This window comes from Phyllobates terribilis, unplaced genomic scaffold (genome assembly GCF_046119375.1).
Source record: "Phyllobates terribilis strain yellow unplaced genomic scaffold, ASM4611937v1 Scaffold_1__5_contigs__length_1240528914, whole genome shotgun sequence".
In the NCBI taxonomy this organism is placed as follows: Eukaryota; Metazoa; Chordata; class Amphibia; order Anura; family Dendrobatidae; genus Phyllobates; species Phyllobates terribilis.
The window spans coordinates 442264064-442284706 of record NW_027362761.1 but is presented as its reverse complement, the minus strand read 5'-3'; positions in this window follow the sequence as shown (position 1 = coordinate 442284706).

Sequence of the window (20643 nt, the reverse complement as noted above, 5' to 3'; positions counted from 1 at the left end):
TGAGCGGTGTTCGACTAGAACTGTTCGCCAATCTCAAATTCGAGCTGTTTTGGGTGGTGTTCGAGTTGTTCGACGAACCCGAACGATTTGCAAAAAATTCGGCTGTTCGAGGTTATGTTATAACTGTTCGTGCACCAAAAGCGTGTCCTGCATGTCTGGCGCTATTTAGAGCACCAATCATGCAGGGATTGTCTGCCACTCACTGTAACGCCACAGCCATGGTGGTTGTGGCATTAGAGTGATTGCCCAAATCGATGGGAACAGTGCTCACAGTGAAACATGAAAAGCCGGCAATTCAGCAGCGGCATATACCGGTACCCGACAATTTAGAACCGAAAGAATAGAGCTTCACACATAGATTAGATAGATAGAAACATGTCAGTCACACATATAAGAAGCACAGTGACAGTGTTGCTTACTGTACTTGTCATTTAGTGTAAAGGATTTTTCAAAAAAAATAATAGTGTTTTCATGCACCGTCTCTTTAAAAAAGCCGGCCGGCAATTCAGCATCTGTATCCGACAATTTAGAATAGAAGGAATAGAGAATCACACATAGATTAGATAGATAGAAACATGTCAGCCAAATATATACGAAGTACAGTGACAGTGCTGCTTACTGTACTTGTCATTTAGTGTAAAGGATTTATTAAAAAATATAATAGTGTTTTAGTGCACCGTCTCTTTAAAAAAGCCGGCCGGCAATTCAGCATCTGTACCCGACAATTTATAACAGAAAGAATAGAGAATCACACATAGATTAGATAGATAGAAACATGTCAGTCACATATATATGAAGTACAGTGACAGTGTTGGTTACTGTACTTGTCATTTAGTGTTAAAATAAAGGATTTATTATTAAAAAAAATTGGCGTGGGGTTCCCAGTAATTTTAGTCTCTAGCGGAGGTTAAGCAGACAGCTGGGGCAGATGTTTGAAGCCTGGGAAGGGGGTAATACCCACGGAGCTTCCCAGGCTGCTAATATCAGCCCCCAGCTGAATACCTAGCCTTTACTAGCTATTAAAATGGAGGACCCCCCCCAAAAAAATGACGTGGGGTCCCCCCTAATTTAATAGCTAGCAAAGGCTAGGCAGACAGCTGGGGGCTGATATTAATAGCCCAGGAAGGGAGCCATGAATATTGGCCCCCTCCCAGGCTAGAAACACCAGCCGTCAGCCGCCCCAGAAATGGCGCATCCATAGGATGCGCCAATTCTGGCACTTAGCCTCGCTCTTCCACGCTGCCCTGGTGCGGTGGCAGGGGGTAATAGGGTTGGGGTTGATGTCAGCTTATAATGCCAGCTGACATCAAGCCCAGGTTAGTAATGGAGAGGCGTCTATAAGACACCCCCATTACTAACCCCATAGTCAAAGTTAAAAGAAAACACAAACACCCAGAATAAAGTCCTTTAATTGAAATAAAGACACATTCCTTTATTGTTCTAAATTAAACCATACTTACCATCACGCCCATTCCAGCTGAAGCCAACGATCTCCTGCAATAAAAGAAAAATAATAAAGCAGCCTCATCCTTACCTTTCCATGGTTCCCACGATGGCTCCAGCTCTGCTACATCGAGATAACAGGCTGGACCGCAGCAGAAAAAAAAATTGATGTGGGGCTTCGCCCTATATTTGTGTCCAGTCAGGTACAGCAGGCAGGAACGGGCTGCTCCCAACCACCAGCTGCCTATTTGTACCTAGCCGGACACAACAATATAGGGAAGCCCTTTTTTTCTTAATTATTCCATGAATTTCATGAATTTAAAAAAAAAATGCGTGGGGCTTCGCCCTATTTTTGTGTCCAGCCAGGTACAACTAGGCAGCTGGGGGCTGGAATCTGCAGCGCAGGGAGGCCCAAGCTTTCTGGGCCCCACCCGCTGCAAATTGCAGTCCGCAGCCGCCCCGGAAAATGGCGCGTTCATAGAAGCGCCATCTTCTGGCGCTGTACCCAACTCATCCAGGGCCCTGGTGCGGTGGCTCACTGGGTAATAAAGGGGTTAAGGCCAGCTTGGCATTATCAGCTGGCCCTAAGCCCGAAATTCATGGGGTCACGCCAATATTAGACATGACCACTATGAATTTCTAGTAAAGTATTTAAAAAAAACACAAACACCCAGAAAAAAGTCCTTTAATTGAAATAAACACACAATTCTTTATTGTTCTAAATTAAACCATACTTACCGCCACGCCCATTCCAGCTGAAGCCAATGATCTCCTGCAATAAAAGTAAAATAATAAAGCAACATCATCCTTACCTTTCCATGGCTCCCACGACAGCTTCAGCTCTGCTACATCGAGATGACAGGCTGGACCGCAGCAGAACGCTGCCATCCAGCCTGTCATCCCGCAGACACTGAGAAGCGCAGGCATGCTTGCGCTCCACAGTGTCTCTCTGTGACGGCATAAAGATGAGCCGAGGTCATGTCCAATGAACTCGGGTCACCTCAGGCACGTCACTGACAGCGTGGGAAAATTCTCACGCTGAAGCGCTGAGTGCAGGAGAATTTTCCCACGCTGTCAGTGACGTACATGAGGTGAGCCGAGTTCATTGTCGGCTCATCTGGATGCCGTCACAGTCAGACACTGAGGAGCGCAAGCATGCTTGCGCTTCTCAGTGTCCGCGGGATGGCAATCTGGATGGCAGCGTTCTGCTGCGGTCCAGCCTGTCATCTCGATGTAGCAGAGCTGAAGCTGTCCTGGGAACCATGGAAAGGTAAGGATGAGGTTGCTTTATTATTTTTCTTTTATTGCAGGAGATCGTTGGCTTCAGCTGGAATGGGCGTGATGGTAAGTATGGTTTAATTTAGAACAATAAAGAATTGTGTCTTTATTTCAATTAAAGGACTTTATTCTGGGTGTTTTTGTTTTTTTTTTAACTTTGACTATGGGGTTAGTAATGGGGGTGTCTTATAGACGCCTCTCCATTACTAACCTGGGCTTGATGTCAGCTGGCATTATAAGCTGACATCAACCCCAACCCTATTACCCCCTGCCACCGCACCAGGGCAGCGTGGAAGAGCGAGGCTAAGTGCCAGAATTGGCGCATCCTATGAATGCGCCATTTCTGGGGCGGCTGACGGCTGGTGTTTCTAGCCTGGGAGGGGGCCAATATTCATGGCTCCCTTCCTGGGCTATTAATATCAGCCCCCAGCTGTCTGCCTAGCCTTTGCTAGCTATTAAATTAGGGGGGACCCCACGTCATTTTTTTGGGGGGGTCCTCCATTTTAATAGCTAGTAAAGGCTAGGTATTCAGCTGGGGGCTGATATTAGTAGCCTGGGAAGCTCCGTGGGTATTACCCCCTTCCCAGGCTTCAAACATCTGCCCCAGCCGTCTGCTTAACCTCCGCTAGAGACTAAAATTACGGGGAACCCCACGCCAATTTTTTTTAATAATAAATCCTTTATTTTAATACTAAATAACAAGTACAGTAACCAACACTGTCACTGTACTTCATATATATGTGACTGACATGTTTCTATCTATCTAATCTATGTGTGAAGCTCTATTCTGTCTGTTATAAATTGTCGGGTACTGCTGCTGAATTGCCGGCCGGCTTTTTTAAAGAGACGGTGCATGAAAACACTATTATTTTTTTTAATAAATCCTTTGCAGTAAATGACAAGTACAGTAAGCAACACTGTCACAGTACTTCATATATATGTGACTGACATGTTTCTATCTATCTAATCTATGTGTGATGCTCTATTCTTTCTGTTGTAAATTGTCGGGTACCGCTGCTGAATTGCCGGCAGGCTTTTTTAAAGAGACGGTGCATGAAAACACTATTATATTTTTTAATAAATCCTTTACACTAAATGACAAGTACAGTAAGCAACACTGTCACTGTACTTCATATATATGTGACTGACATGTTTCTATCTATCTAATCTATGTGTGAAGCTCTATTCTGTCTGTTATAAATTGTCGGGTACCGCTGCTGAATTGCCGGCCGGCTTTTTTAAAGAGACGGTGCATGAAAACACTATTATATTTTTTAATAAATCCTTTACACTAAATGACAAGTACAGTAAGCAACACTGTCACTGTACTTCATATATATGTGACTGACATGTTTCTATCTAATCTATGTGTGATGCTCTATTCCTTCATGTCTAAATTGTCGGGTACCGGTGTATGCCGCTGCTGAATTGCCGGCCGGCTTTTTTAAAGAAAGCGTCTTCTGAGCAGTTTGTCAGCTTTTGGACACCTTTGAAGGTGTTTTCTATGTGTTCCTATGTGTTTTTGTTTGCCTGCCATTGGTTTTAACGGTGTTCGACGGTGTTCTAAGGTGTTCGACGAACAGTTCGACGAACAGTTCCTCGAACATCCCGGTGTTCGACGAACCGAACCGAACCCGAACACTATGGGGGTGGCTCAACACTAGTGTGGAGGAGTATTTTTGTTTTTGGTTATTTATTTTACCTTATACACAAGTCTTGTAAAGGATGTTCCTTAACCCCTTTCCGACCTGGTCAGTAATAGTACGCACCAGGTCGGTAAGGCCGGTTCAGCGGGGGCTCCGGCGGTGAGGCCGCACTGAAGCGAGCACATGTCAGCTGATTATTGGAATCGCAATCCACCCGCAGCAGTTAACATGTTAAATCTCTGACAGTGGCATTTAACTCGCGCTTCCGGGAGTCCTAAGCCCCGCCCATCAGTGACCCCGTCACGTGATCGCGGGTCACCAATGGGTGGGCATGACAACTCAGGGTCTGCAGCAGACGCCTGTGGTTGTCATGTCTCAATTGCTATGAGCGCCACCTAGTGGTCAGCGCTCATAGCAAGTGAGCATTTCTCCTGCATACAAGCGATCTGCTCATCTCTTGTATGCAGTAGAAGCAATCAGACAACTGCTGCTTCTAGTCTCCTCTGGAGACTATAGAAGCAAGCAGAAAGTGTAAAAAAAAGTTTTTTAAAAAATAAAAAATATATAAAGGTTTAAGTCACCACCCCTTTCGCCCCATTCAAAATAAAATATATATATATAAAAAAAAAACCACATACACATATTTGGTATCGCCGCGTTCAGAATCGCCCGATCTATCAATATAAAAGAAGAATTAATACAATCAGTAAACGGCGTAACGAGAAAAACATTTTAAACACCAGAATTAAGTTTTTTTGTTCGCTACAACTTTGCAATAAAATGCAATAACGGGCGGTCAAAACATCGGATCTACCCCAAAATGGTATCAATAAAAACATCAGCCCGGCACGCAAAAAATAAGCCCTCACCTGGCCCCAGATCCCGAAAAATGGAGAAGCTAAGGGTCTCGGAAAATGGCGTCATTTTTTTTTGTTTTTTTAGCAAGCTTTGGATTTTTTTTTCACCACTTAAATAAAAAAGAACCTATACATGTTTGGTGTATATGAACTCGTAACGACCTGGAAAATAATGATGGCAGGTCAGTTTTAGCAATTTGTGAACGTGGTAAAAAAAGGACCCAAAAAACAACTGTGGAATTGCATTTTTTTGCAGTTTCACTGCACTTGGAATTTTTTTCCCATTTTCCAGCACACGATATGGTAAAACCAGTGATGGTGTTTAAAAGTACAACTCGTCCCGCAAAAAATAAGCCCTCATATGGCCATATTGAACGAAAATTAAAAAAGTTCTGGCTCTGGGAAGAAGGGGAGCAAAAAAGGAAAACACAAAAACAGAAAGACCCATGGTCGTTAAGGGGTTAACATATTTCACAGGAAAGCACTTTCACTTTCGTTTTTGAACGTTTTATTGTGAGCCTGTAAAAGTGGCTTAATACCTCTGACCACGTTGTTGACAGCAGTGACCTGGGGGTCAGAAATGCTTCCAGGGGCGATCCCCATGCTGTCCCCATGTCATTTGAGCACTGTCACTATTGTTTTGGGCATTTTTTAGGCTTTCTACAGACTGCCGGGGGAGCCGCCGCAAAAATGTTCGGGTCTCCCATAGACTAACATTGGGCTCGTTGCTCGGGTCGAGCACCCAAGTATCACAGTGAGCTCGGCCCGAGCTTCGAGCACCTGAGCATTTTAGTGCTCGCTCAACACTAATGATTGGTTAAAATCACCCTACCAACCGTTTTAAGCTTTCAAATTACTAATCATGTTTATCTGTATCTTGGCTGGAAAATAATTTGGGCCTTGTAGCAGTTTGCAGGACTGATTCTATTAGGCCATCTATACTAAACTCCACCAGATTTAAAATTACTAATCATGTTTATCTGTATCTTGGCTGGAAAATAATTTGGGCCTTGTAGCAGTTTGCAGTACTGATTCTATTAGGCCATCAATACTAAGCTCCACCAGCTTTCAAATTAATAATAATTTTTAGCTGCATCTAGCCCGGAAAATAATTTTGGGGCTCCTAGATGCGCAAGACACATGAGTGCCTTCTTGCTGCACTACCTGCAACATGACCCTCAGATTGTCAGAATTCGAAATAATCCTGACTACTGGTTTGCCACACTCTTAGATCCCCCACACTGTTCGATCAACCTTTTCATTTTAATAAAGAACAAAAAAATGGTCATTTTTGAAATTATAAGCATTAGCAGGTTATTAGAAACTGAAATCAAACAGTTTTCAACTCAAAACTTTATTCTAGGTGATGTTACATTTGCACATAGGACCCCTTGTTCGAAAGGAGCTTCTGAACTCTCTCGTCCATTGAATTTGTCAGGTTTTGGATGGTTTCTGCTTCAATTGTTTTGCATGAGGACAGAATACCCTCCCAGAGCTGTTGCTTAGATGTGAACTGCCTCCCGCCATCATAGACACTCCTTTTGATGATGCTCCAGAGGTTCTGAATGGGGTTGAGGTCAGGGGAGCATGGGGGTCACACCATAAGTTTGTTCCCTTTTATGCCCATATCAGCCAGAGATGCAGATGTGTTATGTGCAGCATGAGACGGTGCATTATTATGCATGAAAATGATCTTGCTGCGGAAAACATGGTTCTTCTTCTTGAACCATGGCAGGAAGTGTTGTTTGAGAAACTCCACATACATTATGGAGTTCATCTTTACCCCTTCAGGGATCCTAAAGGGGCCGACAATCTCTCTCCCCATGATTCCAGCCCAAAATATTACTCCACCTCCTCCTTGTTGGCGCCATGTTTGCATGGGGTGTCCATCAACCAGCCATCCTCCACTCCATCCATCTGGACCATCGAGCGTTGCACGGCACTCATCAGTGAACAAAACAGTTTTGAAGTCAGTCTTCATGTATTGTTTGGCCCACTGGAGCCGTTTCTGCTTGTGTACAGTGGATAGAGGAGGTCGACAGGATGGCTTACGCACAGCTGCAAACCTCTGAAGGACCCTGCATCTTGTTGTTCGGGGGACGTTGGAGGCACCAGCAGCTTCAAAAACTTGTCTGCTGCTATGACAAGGCTTTTAACCTGATGTAATTGCCTGTAGGAAAGAGTCCTCAATTTTCCCTTATCAGCACGCACACGTGTGTACTGTGAATCAGCTACATACTTCTTGATTGTGCGATGATCAGGATCAAGTGTCTTGGCAATGTTGATTGTAGTCATGCCTTGACCTAAACACTCCACAATTTGTTGCTTCTCAGCAACCGACACATCCTTTTTCTTTCCCATTTTGGCAGAAAATGTAGGCTGCTTAATAATGTGGGACAGCCTTCTTAAGTAGTCTTGACTTTCATTGGACACACCTGCCAAACTAATTAGCACAGGTGTCTGCAAGTGCTTACAGTGACACACATCACCATCAATGAGTTTAACTGACAAACAAAAAAATTCTTACTTTATCACTCCTAAACACTTTTTGCATAATAATTTGGAACACAGTGTACATGTGCTTTTCCACAAAACACCAGTGGTTCACATAGTGAATCTTACAGTTCTAACTTGCCAACCGTGGTCTGTATGGAGTTGTTCAATAAAGGGCCCAAAATTAAGATAACATAGACGGGAGAGGTCTCTATGAATAGGAATTCGTAAGTATTTGATACCCTGTGAGGGCCAGGCAAAGGGAAAGTTGGACTGAATGGAATCCTGTATGGATTTGGGGAGGGAGACATCGAGGGCCTCAGACTTCGCTGCATTGATTTTAAAATTTGACCATGTAACAAAGTGTTATTTCAGCCATAACAGCAGGGATGGATATATGTGACTGAGTGATTTATACTAGGACATCATCAGCAAATGCAGAGCACTTGTACTCGGTGCCTCCCACCTCAATCCACCTAATATTGGGGTTATGGCGAATTGATGAGTGCAGGTGCTCCGTCACTAGGATGTATAAGAGAGGGGACAGAGGACATCCCTGCCTTGTCCCATTGGTGATTATGAAAGGTGATGAAAATGTTCCATTTATCTTCAGCCTAGGTGACGTATTGCGATACAGGGCCGTAATTTTGCCTATAAAAGGGTCCCCTAGACCCCTACTCCAAGCTTTTTAAGAGAATAATATATGGCGTGCCAGGAGACTCTATGGAATGCTTTCTCAGCATCCAACGAGAGTATCTAGTTGCAAATTTTTAACTGCATCTAGCCCAGGAAATACTTTGTGCCTAGTAGCAGTGTCTGCTAGTCAGCGGATTATCCCAGCTGTTAAGCAAGCTACACCACCTGTAGTTTGGACACTTAATTTTTTCAAAGGAAATGGTTCGGGCCCCCAGGACACTCAGTGAAGAGCATCGGGGAGGCACCCCAAGGCACAGGGGTTGGGACGGGCGGTAGGACGCCTTGAGGTGGACCGCCAAGCTCGATCCTTATAAAAGCTTTTTAACTGCAGCAGCTTTAGTGGACGCTACTGGAGCTGGAATTATCGCGGCTGCTGGCATGAGACTTACCCTCCAATAGATCCTTGTAAAAGGATTTAAAGTGTACTCATTCAAATTAGAGAGACAATTTAAATTAAAAAGATTAGACCTGCCTCCACAGCAGGGGGGCTCGCTCGACCCACCAGCGGACATGCACCAGTATTGGGAGAGGGGGGCTGGCCGTCAGGGTCCACCGCGGCTCTGGCACAAACCCGGCGACACGCAGGAACGGACTGGCCGTGTCGGCTTCGCACTTTTTGGGTTTTAGAAGGGCATGACATGCCTATATCTGTCTCTCCCCCTCCTTTTACTCCTCCACGTCTTTTTTTTCGCATGACTATATGTACTTGTCACTTTTCCATGTGTTAGTTGTGTCTTCTGAGCAGTTTATCAGCTTTTGGACACCTTTGAAGTGTTTTCTATGTGTTTTCTATGTGTTTCTATGTGTTTTTGTTTGCCTGCCATTGGTTTTAACGGTGTTCGAAGGTGTTCCACGAACAGTTCGGCGAACATACGGGTGTTCGATGAACCGAACCGAACTCGAACACTACGGGGGTGGCTCAACACTATTGGTAAGCATAAGTGATTTAAATTATGTGAATATAATAATCAAATTCTAGCAAATAACAATAGAGTATATAGCATATATAGCATTAGCATATAACATGAACTCAAGCACATAGGGACAAATATAATAATTTTCAATTTTCTGATAAAACAGGGAGCATGTGAGGCTGAGTGCCCACGTAGCGTTTTTCAAGCGTTTATGCTGCGGAATTTCCGCAGCGGAAACGCTTGTGAAACGCTAGGTAATCCGCACCCCATGGTCCCCAAGGGGATTCCGTATGTTCTATGCACATGCTGCGGATTTTTCCGCAGCATTTATGCTGCGTACAAAAATCCGCAGCATGTCATTTAATTTTGCGGAAACGCAGCGGAACTCCCGCCATTGACTTGCATTGAGACGCATAGAAACCGCGACTGTACATTTGACAAGCGGCTTCTATGCGTCTCTATGTGCGGATGGTACCCAGTTCTGGAGGAGAGGAGACTCTCATCCAGACCTGGGTACCATTCTACCTGTAAAAAAAGAATAAAATAACAAATAAAGTTTATATTCACCTGTCTGGCGGCTTCTCGCTGAATTCTCATGTGACCGCAGGCCCTTCACCGCTCTGTCTCGCAATATGTCGGCATCCAGGAACCAGACAGGAACGAGCGCTGCAGCCACGCTGGGGTCTCGGGGGTGAGTATAGCTTTATTTGTTTTCATTTTTACGGTTCACACTGTATAAATCCATGCTGTTTGCATGGATTTACACAGTGTGACCTAGTAGTCAAGCACTTTCCAAGTGATGCTATCGCCTGGAAAGCGCTTGTCAATCTGCATGCGGAAACGCATGTGAATCCGCATGTGGATCCGCATGTATTCTGCAGGAAAAACGCATGCACAATCTGCATGCTTTTTTTCTGCCAGGGAGATGCAGAAATTTTCTGCTTCATTTCTGCATCGTGGGCACATAGCCTTTGTGTACTGTATTCTATTATCTCTAAAAGAAAAAAAGCAAAGGTAAGTAGAGCAATCATTACTAGTATGTCCTTCTATGAGGTATATGACTAGGGTAGAAAGCTGGTAAAGAAAAGCAAAGGAAAATTCATCAGTATAGAAATAATGACACCAGCCCCACATAGCTGTGCATACAGAGGTAGTATGGAATACAACCACTTACCCAGAGAATTACACCCATGGAGAAAAAATACTTAACACACGATCAAGCAGACTAGATGAAATGGAGTGTAAATTTCGCCAAGGGGTTATCCCTCTACTCTATTGAGACAATGCAGACAACCCTCTAACGGAGTTTGCACAGATATGGCTGAGAGAATTCCTCTCGTCCATATACTTTTCATCTGTTTATGTATAGGGTTCATAAAGATATCGGCACATATTGGCATTTTTTAAAAAACAGTTATCCTACAATTATTGCATTTCAAAACCCTTTTCTATTGTCTTTTCGATGTCCAGTTAATTTTTGAGACAAGCTTGTACATGCTGACATAGGTCCTATTAAGAAACTACCAATGCAAACCTTTTTGAATACTCCTAAACAAGGGACTTTCCCCTGCCTACACTGTCCTCAATGTGGGAATATACAAAAAGGTGATACTTTTTTCCATCCACATACTGGTGAAGGTATAAAAATACGAGGTTCCCACACATGTGACACTTTATTTGCTGTCTATGCAGTCAAGTGTCTGTGCAGTCTTGCATGTGTTGGGGAATCTACCCAGTATACGTTGTGGCAAACATACCTTCCTCTACCATACCACTTTCATATGAAGAAGCATACGATTGGTCAACTAAAATTTCAAGTGTTGGAGCATGTCCCCCTTACCTAGGAGAGGTGGAAATAGAATTAAGATTCTAAAAATGTGTGAATCTTTTTGTATCCATAGATTGGATACCCTGGAGCCTAGAAAGCTAAACAGGGAGTATGAAATGCTTAGTTTTATTTAAAATCATCTATAATATTATAATTCTGTTCTTTTCACTCTTCTTTTTTTTCAGACTTGTACCACATGATCCTATTATACAGGGATGACCATTTATATGGATACACCTAAATTAAATGGGAATGGTTGGTGATATCAACTTCCTGTTTGTGACATATTAGTATATGGGAGGAGGAAAACTTTTCCAGATGGGTGGTGACCATGGCAGCCATTTTGCATCCAATTTTTTTTTTTTTAATGGAAAGAGGGTCATGTGACACATCAAACTTATTGAGAATTTCATAAGAAAAACAAAGGTGTGTGTGCTTGGTTTTAACATAACTTTATTCTTTCATGAGTTTTTTACAAGTTTATGACCACTTATAAAATGTGTTCAAAGTGCTGCCCATTGTGTTGGATTGTCAATGCAACCCTCTTCTCCCACTCTTGACACATTGATAGCAACACCGCAGAAGAAATGCTAGCACAGGCTTCCAGTATCCATTGTTTCAGATGCTGCACATCTTGTATCTTCACAGCATAAACAATTGCCTTCAGATGACCCCAAAGATAAAAGTCTAAGGGGGTCAGATCGGGAGACCTTGGTGGCCATTCAACTGGCCCACGACAACCAATCCACTTTCCAGGAAACTGTACATGTAGGAATGCTCGGACCTGATACCCATAATGTGGAGGTGCACCATCTTGTTGGAAAAACTCAGGGAGCGTGCCATCTTCAGTGCATAAAGAGGGCAACACATCATCATGTAGCAATTTCAGATATCCAGTGGCATTGAGGTTTCAATTGATGAAAAATGGCCCCACTATCTTCGTACCCCATATACCACACCATACCAACAAGATACGAGATGTGCAACATCTGAAACAACGGATACTGGAAGCCTGTGCTAGTATTTCTTCTGCGGTGTTGCTATTAGTGTGTCAAGAGTGGGAGAAGAGGGTTGCATTGACAATCCAGCACAATGGGCAGCACTTTGAACACATTTTATAAGTGGTCATAAACTTTTAAAAAACTCATGAAAGAATAAAGTTATGTTAAAACCAAGCTCACAATTGTTTTTCTTATGAAAGTCTCAATAAGTTTGATGTGTCACATGACCCTCTTCCCATTGAAAAAATAAAGTTGGATCCAAAATGGCCGAATTCAAAATAGCCGCCATGATCACCACCCATCTGGAATAATTTTCCCCCTCCCATATACTAATGTGCCACAAACAGGAAGTTGATATCACCAACCATTCCCATTTAATTTAGGTGTATCCATATAAATGGCCCACCCTGTAGATGGGCACTGCGATATAAACTTACCTGGTGATCTGGATCTTTTTTAATTTCTTTACTTGCTATTCTTATATCCTTTTGACATTATTTTGATTCATATTTAGTCTAGTGATCCAACTCATTAACATTGGATTCAGATTCTTTGTTTAATTAGGTCCTATTTCTTATTAGATCTCAGTTCTATGTGGTTAATATAAGATATGCAATTGGTCCAATTAGTTTATCTAATAGTTCCAATGACACACATTCCTGTATATGCTGGAACGCACACATGTTAAACATGGTTGTGTTTTGGAATGCACGCTGATGCGCTTCCGGTGGGCCCGCATTCACTCACACATTCATATATGCTGGAACGCGTATTGGAACACATGCATTTCCGGTGACGCTCTGTATGACTGAAAGTGCATCACAGAGAGGAAGTGCTTGCCTATTCAGAGACAATGCCATCACTATATAATGATCACACTGCCCGTAATCAGGTAGCGCCTTTTTCTCCACATGCAGGTATTTTTTCTCCGTGGGTGAAATTCTCTGGGTAAGTGGTTGTATTCCATACTACCTCTGTATGCATAGCTATGTGGGACTGATCTCATTATGTCTATACTGATGAATTTTCCTTTGTGCACTTACATGCTCCCTGTTTTTTCAGAGAATTTAACATTATTATATTTGTCCCTATGTGCTTGAGTTCATGTTATATGCTAATTCTATATATGCTTTATACTCTATTGTTATTTAATGGATTTTGATTATTATATTCACATGATTTAGATCACTTATGCTTGCCAATGACTATATTGTGATTGTTATCTTTCTTTGTGTAAGATTACATACTGATTATTGTCTATTAAATTTATAGTTCTGAGGAAGGCCGAATTAAGGCCAAAACGTCAACCATTTGTTAAATAAGTGGATCTTCTATATAATAAAATATTTCACATTGCATCTACATTTTTTTTGGAGTGCCAAATTCCTTTTGTATTAAAAAAAATGGTACCAGAAATGTACGAATAAAAATACTCTCCACCCTGGAATTGGTTCAATAGCAAGTTAATTATAATTATTCTTGCTGATAAATCTGGCATATTTTATGAATGTGTAGTCTAAGTGGCCAATTCATTAAAACTGGAAATTCGTATGCTAGCCTAAATATAGGGTTTGTTGCAGTATGATGCACCGAATTCACTAAGAGGCGCATACTACTTAATTAATTTGGCGCATCTTTCCAATGGCATGCGGCTCTATGCATCTTGCCAGAAATGCTACCGTCAGAGACTGTAGTAGCATTTCTAACCAAATAAATGATGCCACTTTTGGAGATCCCTGCTTGGCACATCAGGAGTATTAAAGAAAATGAATATGCGCTGCTCCCCATGCCCATCGTCCCGCCCACTTCTCCATGCTGGCTTCAGTGCAGAGAGGTGGGTGGGATTATGGGAGTGGGGAGCAGTACATATTCATTCCCTCTGACAACAGGTACATGTGTTAGCCCCAGCTCCGGCTCCTGCCTCTGTCTCTTGGCTTCTGCCACCTGTGACCCGCTCCTCTGCCGCAAGGCAGCGCAGCATACGTCGGTCTCCTCATCACTTCAGGCTGGGAGGTGCGGTATCTACAGTCTTAGTGTCTCACCGGCAGCACAGCACATGCCGGTCTCCTCATCACCGTCGGTGAAGCTGCTGCCACAAAGCTGCTCACATCCGACAGCGCCGCCCATTCCTCTCCAAGGAAATGGCGCCGTTGTGCGGTATGCGTATGCGCTGACTCCGGCACCACACTGCGCAGGCGCCAGAGGCTTCAGACAGAAGGACACATCTCCCTTTATATCATAGATTCCATCATTAATACAGTATGCACACATATTCTGCATTGGAGGACAGTGTGATTATAATGACGTTCACAGAGGTCAATGATCTATAATATGCATTGACAGAAACATACACTCATATACACCCCGCCAGTTCGCCCTGTATCTTGGTGAGCTTATTTTATTTTGTCCAATGCCAATTGACCTCTATACATAATGTTGGACACTTTTTGAATCTTTAGTGATAAAATATTATTTTCATCTTGCCGTTTTCTGTTGTATAATAGTTATATTCAACAAAACCACTGATTGCAATTTATTATAGCACAAAACTCTTGTATTTATACAGTAGCATGGAAATAAGCAGTGCATCTTTATTTAATACATCTATTTCTAGATTCATGCATTTACTGACATAATTTACCTCTCTCATAGAAACATAGGAAGAAATCAAGTTTTATTACTTGATAGCAAAATACAGTCTTTTTTTTCATCAGAACACAATTTCTGAAGAAGGGGGACCCTTCAACTTTCTGAATTTGCCTGATTTTCCTAGCAATTTATACTACGCGAATGATTGCCTAGAGAGAAGATTTGTTTGCTGTATGTACATAATTCATGGAATAATCATACTTAATATAATCACTTTTACTGCTTCTCATTTATTGTTAAACATTGTGTTTTTAGTATGGAATACATTCAGGATAATATATTTTAGAGAATATAGAGGTTATTTATTCTTACGTTAATCTGGAAGGTTGTACAAAGACTTATTACACTCATGTACATGATCCTGATGTGACTTTAATATCTATGTTTATATAAAACCAAACGGCTCGTGCACATGTTTGAGTAATGTGCACAGACCCCATACAGTATATAAGGAAAGCAGCGATCAAGGAATCCCAATTACAAAGTATGGTATATAAAAATATCATCTTTATTAAGAATAAAGTTAAAAACTACACATAGTGTAAAGGAACTCGTGGCAACAAAGTGTACAAATAGAAGCAGGACATAGCCCCCTGACAAAGGTACCCCAAAAATCACGTAGGGGTGGACATGCGACCACCTGTGGTGTTGGTTTATCTCCAGCTGTTTCCCAATAGGTATCTTACATACCACTGTTAATATAGATATTACCCTATTTATTTGCCGTAAGCTTCTGGGCAACTGAGGTTTTTGTATTCATGCAATAATTACTGACCTAATATTTATATGAGGGAGTGTTTAGGATTAATTGTATATCTACCTTACCGCACCTTTAGTTGAGCAGCACGTCCTTTGTGTCCTGCTTCTATTTGTACACTTTGTTGCCCCAAGTTCCTTTACACTGTGTGTAGTTTTTAACTTTATTCTTAATAAAGATATTTTTATACACCCTACTTTGTGATTGGGATTCCTTGATCGTTGCTTTCCTTCTATATGCTGTTGTTATTCATCAATTATATTCCTGCAGTGTATAGTCCTATTGCATCCTAATGTTCTTTTCTAAATACTTTGTATAGTGGATTAAGTATGATACACATGTATTGGGTTCATCCTATACAGACTCCATACAGTGATGCATAAAGTCCCCCTCCATCAGCACCCCATGTTAAACTTTATAGTGCCACCTTAAGGCATTGTGTTCTCAGTAATGCTTCCATGGAAGAAACCATTAGCATAAGCCCTGGTCACATTCTGCCATATAGCTATGGTACTAGAGCTATTTCCTTATAGCGAACCTGTCAGCAGGATTTTGCTAAGTAAACCACAGGCAGTGTCATGTTGGGTTTGCTGCACTGAATAATATGATACCTGGGGTGAAGAAATCCATCTTTAGGTTCTTGTGTAATCTATGTTTGCAGTTTTGAGTTAATGATATGCCAGTGCTCTGGGGTGGGACTGTAGGCAGGGTCTTTGTTTGGTCCTCTAGGCCAGATCAGCAAGAAAAGACCTACCCACAGGCTGCCCCTATCTCTCTCTGTCTGGCTGTCTCTATGATGAGGAACATACTTTTGCTTACGGGCGGCCCGTGGGCAGGTCTTATCTTGCTGATCTGGCCTAGAGCACCGAGGAAAGACCCTGCCTACAGTCCCGCCCCGAAGCACAAGCATATCATTAACTCAAAACTGCAAACACTGTTTATACAAAACGGATTTCTTCACTTCAGGTGTCATATTAATCAGTGCAGCAACCCCAATATGACACTGCCTGGAGTTTACTTAGGAAAATCCTGCTGACAGGTTCGCTTTAAAGCAAACATGTCAGCAGGATATTACAACCCTAAATAATGGCATGTGAACAGAGCCTTTAATCATTATTGAATCCATACCATGGTTGTACAATTTTATTTTGAAATCCTATAAAAATCCAATTTGAAAAATTTATTCATGTAACATACCTGGCGGCGTCCTTGCATGGTGGTCCATCTCCCACTGTGCAAGAGCGCGCACTTGATCTCCAGTCCAGAATGTCTCTCTGGCTTCCCTCCATGCTGTCTGTTTGTGTCTGTTTCTGCTGCTTAAGGGCGGCGCCCGATCACTTCCTGCTTTTTGTACCTGCTGTGGGTAACACCCCTTGTGCGTCCTCAGCCTATTGCTGTCTGTCACCTGGTATATAGCTCAGCTGCTCCCATCTATCCCTGCCTGAGCATAGTGTTTCATTCAGTGTGTGCTTGCACTCTGAAGGTGCCAGGTCCCGTTCTGTGTTCTCTTGTCTGCCTATCCTGGAGGCTGTATTTCCAGGCCTGTCTGAACACGCTCCTAGCCTGTTCCTCCTGCCTTCTAGGGGCCGATTACCTAGACCCGTTCCTGTATCTTGTCTGACCTGTCTGAACACGCTCCTAGCCTGTTCCTCCCGCCTTCTAGGGGCCGATTACCTAGACCCGCTCCTGTATCTTGTCTGTCCTGTCTGAACACGCTTCTTGCCTGTTCGTCCTGCCTCTCTGGGGGCCGTATTCCCAGACCCGCTCCTGTATTCCGCTGCAGTGTCGGTCTCCTCCGTACACTCAGTTCCAGTCTGAACTCTCTCCTATCCTTTACCTGTTTTGCCTCTATGTCCGTTCCCTTCCTTTTTCTGCAGAGTCTGAACTCGTACCTAACTCCTGCTTGTTGTCTCTGTACTCCCGTTTGTGAGTTTGTGGTCCACTCGCTACTTCTCTGCAAGTACCCTGTGGGTGTCTGGCTCTGCCTTTCCCTTCCTGTCTGTTCCGTGTGAACAGAGCCCTGTCCCCCCTACTCAGCCTTGCCTGCTCTGACTCCTTTGCTCACTGCTCCGGCGGTTCTAGCCTGCTCTGACTCCTTTGCTCACTGCTCCGGCGGTTCTAGCCTGCTCTGACTCCTTTGCTCACCGCTCTGGCGGTTCTAGCCTGCTCTGACTCCTTTGCTCACCGCTCCGGCGGTTCTAGCCTGCTCTGACTCCTTTGCTTACCGCTCCGGCGGTTCTAGCCTGCTCTGACTCCTTTGCTCACTGCTCCGGCGGTTCTAGCCTGCTCTGACTCCTTTGCTCACCGCTCCGGCGGTTCTAGCCTGCTCTGACTCCTTTGCTCACCGCTCTGGCGGTTCTAGCCTGCTCTGACTCCTTTGCTCACCGCTCCGGCGGTTCTAGCCTGCTCTGACTCCTTTGCTTACCGCTCCGGCGGTTCTAGCCTGCTCTGACTCCTTTGCTCACCGCTCCGTCGGTTCTAGCCTGCTCTGACTCCTTTGCTCACCGCTCCGGCGGTTGTAGTCTGCTCTGACTCCTTTGCTTACCGCTCCGGCGGTTCTAGCCTGCTCTGACTCCTTGCTCACTGCTCCGCAGCCTTGCTCCGCTCTGACCCTTTTGCTCACTGCTCCGGCAGCCTTGCTCCGCTCTGACCCTTTTGCTCACTGCTCCGGCAGCCTTGCTCCGCTCTGACCCTTTTGCTCACTGCTCCGGCAGTCCTGTCCTGCCCTGCTTCTGCCCGCTGCTCCGGCAGTCCTGTCCTGCCCTGCTTCTGCCCGCTGCTCCGGCAGTCCTGTCCTGCCCTGCTTCTGCCCGCTGCTCCGGCAGTCCTGTCCTGCCCTGCTTCTGTCCGCTGCTCCGGCAGTCCTGTCCTGCCCTGCTTGTGCTCGCTGCTCCTGCAGCCCCGTCCTGCTCTGTTCTTGCCCACCGCTTCGGGCGTTCCCTCTCTGCTGTGGTTGTCTACCGCATCTGCGGTTCTGTGACCCAGTCTGTACTGGGTCTTAACCTTTCTGTGCTCCAGCCCCTCCTTTCGGCCAGTACCTCCCTGCCTGCATACTCACCTGTATCCACCCATCTGCATACCTGCCGTGTTTGCTTACATCCACCAGTCTGTGCCAGCCTAACCTGCCTGTTCCAGTAATCCCAGTGTGGGTCAACCCCCGTGTCCGGAGTTTGACCTGGAGTAGCACCTGGTCCCTCTGCCCGGTTTCTCCCTGGTGCACTGGCGTCGTATGCCGTCGTGCCACCTTGGTCGGATAGGCCAGATACTTAGTCACGCCCCTCCAGGCACTCTCATGGTCCAGTGGAACCACAACACCCGCACATGCCAGTCAGTCCGGGCGTGTGCATAACATCATGCTCAGGCCATGGTTCCCGTTGAGCCCCACGGCCTTCGCTCTCTGAGAAGTTTTCCAGCGAATACATGCATTAAAAATAAATAAATAAAATTTATTTTTTTTCTCAGCTGAGTTCCAGGCGAATTACGCACCCGTCCAGATGGATCTATCTGCTCTCGTTCCTGCGGATCCGCCACGTTACTATGGGGATCCAAGACAAAGTCGTGCATTTGTGGAGCAATGCATGCTACACTTCAAGTTCTACCCTCTATGTTTTCCCACCGATCGGGTTAAGGTGGCATTCATTATGTCTTACCTGGCGGGTGATGCCTTGGAATGGATCAACCCCCTATATGAAACACAGGATCCGATCCTCCTGGACCTAATGGCCTTCCTGGTGGCCTTTCTAATGGTCTTCGATGATCCTAACCCGGAGGCTCCTGCTGAAGCTTCACCTCCCAATATCCCGGAGCAGCCCCGATGGGTAATGTGTGTGGGTAGCGCAATAGTCCTCCAGCCCAATGAGACTACTGTCCACCCAGAATCTTCACAGGGTGACTACGCTTTCCGGAATACATCTCCCAACCTCAAGAGGCAGTCCAGACGTGCTAGACATAGAGGCAAGCCGTCACGCCAGGGTCTGTCCTCCCTGAGACCTCCTGACCCCAACCTTGAAGTCCCTACTGAAGCTTCATCTCCCTGTATCCCGGAGAAGCCCCAACGGGTAATGTGCGTGGGTAGTGCTCCGGTTCTCCTGCCCGAAGAGACTTCTGCCCATCCAGACTCCACACAGGAGAACTTCCTGCACCCGGCATCAGATGCTTCACCCACTTTAACCGGTGTGCACGTCCAAGGATGCTGCAAAGCTGTGGTTACCTCTGAGTCTGTGCACCTCTACTACCTGGCGGAGGACCCCCTGTTGCCTCCTGAATCCTCCGGGATACCACTCGATGACAAATGGAGAGAGACTTCTCTACACTCGGTACTCGATACTTTGTCCGCTTCGTCCTGTGAGCTTGACAATCGGTACCCCAAAGTGGTAGTTACCCCCGAGTCTCTACACCCCTCCGACCAGGCGGAGGACCTCCAGTTGTCTCCAGAACCCTTCGGGGTGCTACCTGGTAGCGAAAGGACAGAGACTCTCCTATACTCTGTACCTGATACCTCGCTCGCTTCGTCCAGTGAGTCCAACCTAGTGTACTCCGAAGCAGAGGTTACTCCCGAGTCTCTACACCCCTCCGACCAGGTGGAGGACCTCCAGTTGTCTCCAGAACCCTTCGGGGTGCTACCTGGTAGCGAAAGGACAGAGACTCTCCTTTACTCTGTACCTGATACCTCGCTCGCTTCGTCCAGTGAGTCCAACCTAGTGTACTCTGAAGCAGAGGTTACCCGTGAGTCTCTACACCCTTCTGACCAGGCGGAGGACCGCCAGTTGTCTCCAGAACCCTTCGGGGTGCCACCTGGTGGTGAATGGACAGAGACTTTGCTATACTCGGTACCCGATACCTCGCCTGCTTCGTCCAGTGAGTCCGACCTAGTGTACTCTGAAGCAGATGTTTTCTCTGAGCCTCTGCACTCTTCTGACCCGGCGGAGTACCTCCAGTTGTTTCCTGAATCCTCCGGGGTACCACCAGATAACAAAGAGACAGTGACTTTTCCTCATTATGTACCTGATAACCCGTCTATTTCTTCCTGTGAGCTTGACAAGATGTACCTCGAAGCAGAGATTACCCCCAAGTCTCTGTCC